Raw genomic sequence first — 6000 nt, 5'->3', positions numbered from 1 at the left:
TGTCATGTCTTCTCTCTTTTTTTTTTGGGTCAAAATGCCCGGTCAAAATGTGTAATATATATTTTCTTTATTGATTTGAATTAATTTGAAAGGACTTGAACTTAATTAAAAAAAGAAATTCACGACCATAAGAAAAAAAAAAGATAGAAAAGGAATTAAAGAAAAAGGTGAAATATGATAACATTCTCATACGTCAAAGTCCCGGGGTCAAAATCAATCTCATAATTAGATATCCTTATGAAAAAGGTTTTTTTCTTCTTTTTTTTTTGTCATTACGCCACACGGACCCTACATCATGTTTATATACAGGTTTGGGCAATTTTTCCGATAGACCCCGAGAATATGAATGTATTTTGTCATTCCTTCACCTAAGACACTACCATATTTGGATATTTAGATTTTCTATTCATTTCGTCTATCTGGACCCAGCTGATTGCGTATTGCCCTCTCTCCAAACTGTATCCCACAATGCACATTTTGTTTCCGAAACTTTATTCGCTGATGCAAGAGGAAGCCGCTCAGAATGTGAAATGGGTTGATGGCTTTGGTCTTGTGTGTGGTGCACGTGGGACAGCGAATTTCATTATCTACCATACCATACTTCCGGGTTTTCGACCACTCCCACAAATTTACACGGCTCGTCTGGTTGACTTGATATTCCCAGTTCCTTGTCGGATTCGTGATTCTAAAGAGGTAAGTATTACTACTATATTTTTTTGCTTCAAAGTCTAGTGTTTTGAAATTTTCTAATGATAGGGTTCTGGTCTTTCTACCGCAGACATTGCTGGCACTCTCTGTGGCTGCGGGACTGTGTGAGCATGGTGAGCCGCGCGAGTACGACTACGAAGTACGAGCTGGCATGGCTGGGTTCTGGGGAAGCCGAAAAACTGGGTCGGCGACGGGATCTCGACTCGAGGTGGCACTCTCCACGGCCCACTGCGGCTCAGCTCCCGGTGCGGCGGCACCGCGCTGCGCTGTTCCCCTCAAAATGTGCAACTGCAATTTTGATTTTTGCAAACTACATTTCCACACATACGAGCTTGAGCTCAAGCCCGCTCAATCTTTTTTGCGTGAGTGTGTAGATCGATCGATCCTTTTTTTTTAGGTGCCGACAGAAATTTTTTAAATTTTATGCCTTGAAAAAATAAAATATTTCACACAGCCCGTGTATGAAAATTTGTCACATCTGACGGGAAATAGCATTAAATATTTTTATTTTAGGTGTCTCCTTTACTAATGCAAACCTTTTTAAAAATGAATAGATTCCACCGAAAAAAAGAACTCACATAATTATTATCGCAAGACGATCACTTTCCAATCATGGCCACACGCGCGCCAGCACAGCTCAGCTGCGCACCGCAGCAAGCAGGGCGAATGTTAACCCCCGTGCGCTGGTTTTGCAAATCGGTGCATCGAAAAAAAAATACGTCGGCCGGCCGATTCGTTTGGTTCACACAATCAACCATTAAAATAAACAGTAATGTCCAACTTGACTACTACTTACTTGATTTACTTGATTTACATTGCCCCCAAAATGAAACCGATTGTGTAATTATGATGCCTATTCACCATTAATTTGAAGTTTATTTCGATCATAGTTCGAGTCTAACTCGTCTGCTCGTGCGGAGATAATTTATGCACGATGAATTCATGAATGGAAGTCATCGCCATCGATCGTGCATGCGCAGTACTGTGCTTTAATCAAACAAGAAAATGGCCGGAAAATTGACACGATCAACGCAAAATAAACCTTGCTTTCATGAACAATATTAAATATTATCATGACCATAGAACATTATTTAATCGTAATATGCTACAATAATTTGCATATGATAATCATTTAATGAATTTAGAGCTTGATGTGAAACGTTTGTATTTCGTTTCAATTTTCAATGACGGACATCACATGACGATCGACTTGAGTGAGTGCACTTGTCTAAAAAAATATTTATCACATCAGGATTGATTCTCGAACATTGTCAACATGCAGAAACTCTTTTCAAGATCGTAATATCACCATATAATAACATTTTACATGACAAAACAGAGAAAATTGCATTTTATATTTCCCCATTAATTTAAAGCTAAAATGTGCCCAACTTTGGGCTCTGATTTCATGAATGGAAAATATGTCGTACGTCATCGAACGCGCATGCGCATTGTGCTTCTTTTCTCGGAGCTTGTCCAGAGATGGAATAAGAATAAAAATAATGCCAGTAGGCCTATACCCAGTTGTTGTGTGTCCGGACAGGTTGTGTGTCTACAATACTATTACTACTTCCATATGAACATGACATTCTTTGCTGACATTGTCAATATTTTTAGTATGGCCATAAAATCTTATTAAATCGTAATTATTTAACATCCAATAATAATTTATATGAATTTAGAGCTCGATCCGAGCACGAGACATTCGTATTTATTTCGATTGCATGCTCCTGTGTCTAAAATAAAAATGGATTATCATATCAGGATTAATTCTCGAACATCGTCATAACTCATATTCCACAATCTTTGTTCGCAATCGTTATATCAGCATTGAATACCAATTCAAATGACCATCCAGAGAAAATTACGTATTTATTCCCATCAATTTGGAGCGCGTTTTGGATCCAACTACCCCGCCAACTACACAATCTCAGGCAAGTTACAGCGCTCTCCGCTGGCAAGCACGCCTGTCGTTTCGGGAGAGTGAGTGTACGGGGCTGCTGACGGGGCTGGTGTGTGCGAGTCTGGGCTCGAATGCTAGTTGACCGAAAATCATTCTGATCGACTCTGCGTGATTCATGTCTTTAATATTGTTTCATTTTAAACTTATATGTTGTCATCTGCAAATATCATTTTTAAAGATATTTTGGGAAGAATTCTGCATTGGTCCCCGGCTTTTTTTGTGTTTTGTGATCATGGAAAATACAAACGAACTTTGCTCTGTCATCTGCTTGTGCACTCAGCCAGCCAGGGCGTCAGTGCGTGCATAGCGCATCGCGCGACGGCCAGAGCAAAAAAAAAATGAGTCGATATTCCCCGCCTTCAAAATTCGATGCGTCGATGTTCGATCGAATTAAAGCTGTCGAACACCGGTTTTCAAAATAATCGATATGACTCAGGCTTAGGGACCGTATTTTTATTATTGAGGTCCGTTCGCATGCAGGAGAACGCTGGACAGTTTCAAGAACGGGTTCCGACGATTTGTGGGCGTGGCAATGAACTTGTGGGTGTGGCAATGAACTTATCGGCGGAACGAAGCGGAATGGTGATCGGCGGAATGCAGGAGAATGGTACCCAGTCACATCCTGGCGTCAGAGATGTGAGAATCGCGGAACGAAGCGGAATAGGACCTAGTCACAGCGCACGAGCAAAACTGGTGCGCCGAGGATCTCGGCGCCGGCCGGTATAGAATGCTCGCTCAGCTTAGCTCTCAAGAAAACAGCGGCATGGGTACAAGTGCGCTTGCTTTAATTTAATCTAGAAGTAAATTATCAGTTGATGCTTTACCACCATTATCAATATCCTTTCTTCCCTTATTCCCTTTCTCGTGCATGTGATATGTGTGACACTTGACTGAGGCCCGTATTTTGTTTTGGATTCGAGTACTAGTATGGAGGCGAAGTGTGTTCGAACATCCAACCTCCATGGTTCAAAGTAACTACCGGTAGTTGTGTCGCGTCGGACGTGATTTTGGTTGGTTGATTGATATTATTTTTTGCAGAGGGGGGGGGGGGGGGGGGGGGGGGTCATTAATTGTTTTTCTCCCATTGCCTGCATTGTGATATGAAATGATTTTGTTACAATTATTTTCTGCATTTGATGAATCATTGTATGCCTTTCTTCAATTATTATTTTGACATGAATTCATGAATTCTAGATTTACTGTACTCCAACGGGTATGAATTGAATTAATTACCGTAAGATGAAAATACGAATTGGAATATAGCGAAATTCCATAAAGATTTGACCCAACATACCGGTACTAAGAATATCTGGCTTCCAATGCCTAGAAATGGGCCACATCACGCGTCTTCCAAATGAGTGCCAGTTGGTAAACTGTCATAAAGTCATTTTCATAAGGTGTTAATTATTTTGAAGTCCACCTATATGTTTTAAGCAACCTCATAATAGAATAGCCTTTAATTAAAAAAAAACCCAAAACAAACAAACAAACCGTTCGGCAGGAGGCAAGGTCATGCAGGGCGACCTGACGGAGGGAGAGAGATTAGAAGAGGGAGACGGGTGGAATCGACTAGAAGTGGTGTGATTTATTGATTAAAAAGTGAACTTTTCTGATTTATTATATTTTGTGTGTGTGTGTTGGGGGGGGGGGTGACTGAGGTTGACCAACGAGTATTAGACCCTTGTACTATTTTCGTTAAAACGTAGTCCAACACAACTGCAGGCAAAAAAAGGCTATCTACGTATAACTCGACAATGAAAAAAACACCAAAGAATAAGTAATTTCACAGAAGGTTTAATGGCAATTTGACAGATTTATTAATTTCCTGATAGCATACATTATCCCATCAAATGACAATGTGTTTATTTTTTTCAACTGTTGAACATGTCGCTCACAACCCATGAACGAGGCATGAAGACGGCATATCATATATCAAGCCATTTTCCAGTATAATCTGCTCATCCCCACTCTCTTTCTCTCTCCCATCCCTCCATGGTTTGGAGATCGAGAGGCTCTTGTAATCACCTTTGCATTACTAACTTACGCTCCAGTGGGACTTAGAATTTGCACAAAAGACTACTCTGGGATATCGGAGGTTGACTAGAATTTTGTCAACCTGGGGGGGGGGGGGGGGCTGGGGTTCATAGGCTTATTTTGTCTTACATGTAGAAATCAATTTACATCGCCAGAATGTAATCCAACGAGAATAGGGGAACGGAGCTTTAAGAAAAGATTCCTTCGTGATATTAAACAAAATTATTTATTCCTTGATAGCAAATTTAACGTTTCTAGTAGTTCCAGCATAATTTTTATGAAGACATCTCGAGTGGGAATTTCCACCCCGGCCCCCTCTCTCTCCCTCTCTTTAATACATCTTCAGCTCGCCCCTTGGAGTACGGCTGGGGGTGTGTATTGACGCAAAAACTCTTCCACACTCCGTCATGAAAAAGAGAATCAATGATACAGGTTTGTGTCGAATGAACAAAACAAAAATAAACATTATTCGGCCGATCGGTCAGACCATAGATAAGCATAGCAACATACATTTAACAATACTAAATCATATTCAAGAAATGCATGCAAATGAAAAAAAAATTGACAAAGCGTCACTCAATTATTATGACAGCAGCAGCCGGGGGGTACCCATTCTGCTGTGTCCGAAATTCGTCGAAAAGTCAGTTATAGAATTGATCATATTCTGTCAAATGAATCTAAAACTTCGAGATAATATATTCAAAACGCGACAAAACCCGAGTGATCACAATGAGAGGTGAAGAGGTGGGGGGGGGGGGGGGGTACGTGAGATCGAGTATCAACGAGAAATTAACCCCTGCGAGTGTGCTCCACATGCATTACTAATAGTATGCATTACACGTATCGTGTGTGTGTGCATACAGCATGCAAAGCTGTGTATACGCGCTCTATCTATAAATAGAAAATATGAATACTAATTAGGTGAAATCGTACATGCGCGTACACCGTATACGTGCATGCTATGATTGCATACATAAATGCATACACGTAGATATTCTATATGGAGCTAGGGCCAGGGGTTTGATTTTAGTGCCCATGTATATATGGGCATGGCCTGCATGTATTCGCCCTAAATTTAATCATCTATTATATTTTGTGTTACCCTCATACACTACATTTCCTAGTTTTGCAATAACCAAGACGTGCCATTTCACTAAATAAGACCTTTGTATATTTTCCCTTTATTCATTCATTGAATTAATTAGCTTAATGCAAGTTTTATTACCCCTAAAACTGACACTAAATAATGTTCCTGTATGATGGGGTGTCCAAACTTCGCGCACTTTTCAAAAATA

General features: G+C 40.3%; 1 protein-coding gene across 1 annotated transcript in view; it reads left to right on the top strand.

Moving 5' to 3' along the window:
• The first annotated feature begins 563 nt into the window (after positions 1 to 563).
• Positions 564 to 6000, top strand: part of LOC129263259 (adenylyl cyclase-associated protein 1-like) — a 43253-nt gene continuing 37816 nt past the window's right edge. Inside the window, exon 1 of the mRNA XM_064103413.1 lies at positions 564 to 693. The gene's annotated coding sequence lies outside the window, so the exon portion shown is untranslated. The remainder of the gene's footprint in view (positions 694 to 6000) is intronic.

The sequence above is a fragment of the Lytechinus pictus genome, chromosome 1, assembly GCF_037042905.1.
Source record: "Lytechinus pictus isolate F3 Inbred chromosome 1, Lp3.0, whole genome shotgun sequence".
Classification (NCBI taxonomy): domain Eukaryota; kingdom Metazoa; phylum Echinodermata; class Echinoidea; order Temnopleuroida; family Toxopneustidae; genus Lytechinus; species Lytechinus pictus.
Note: the sequence above shows the minus strand (reverse complement) of the source record. Positions and strands in the feature narration are given on the sequence as shown.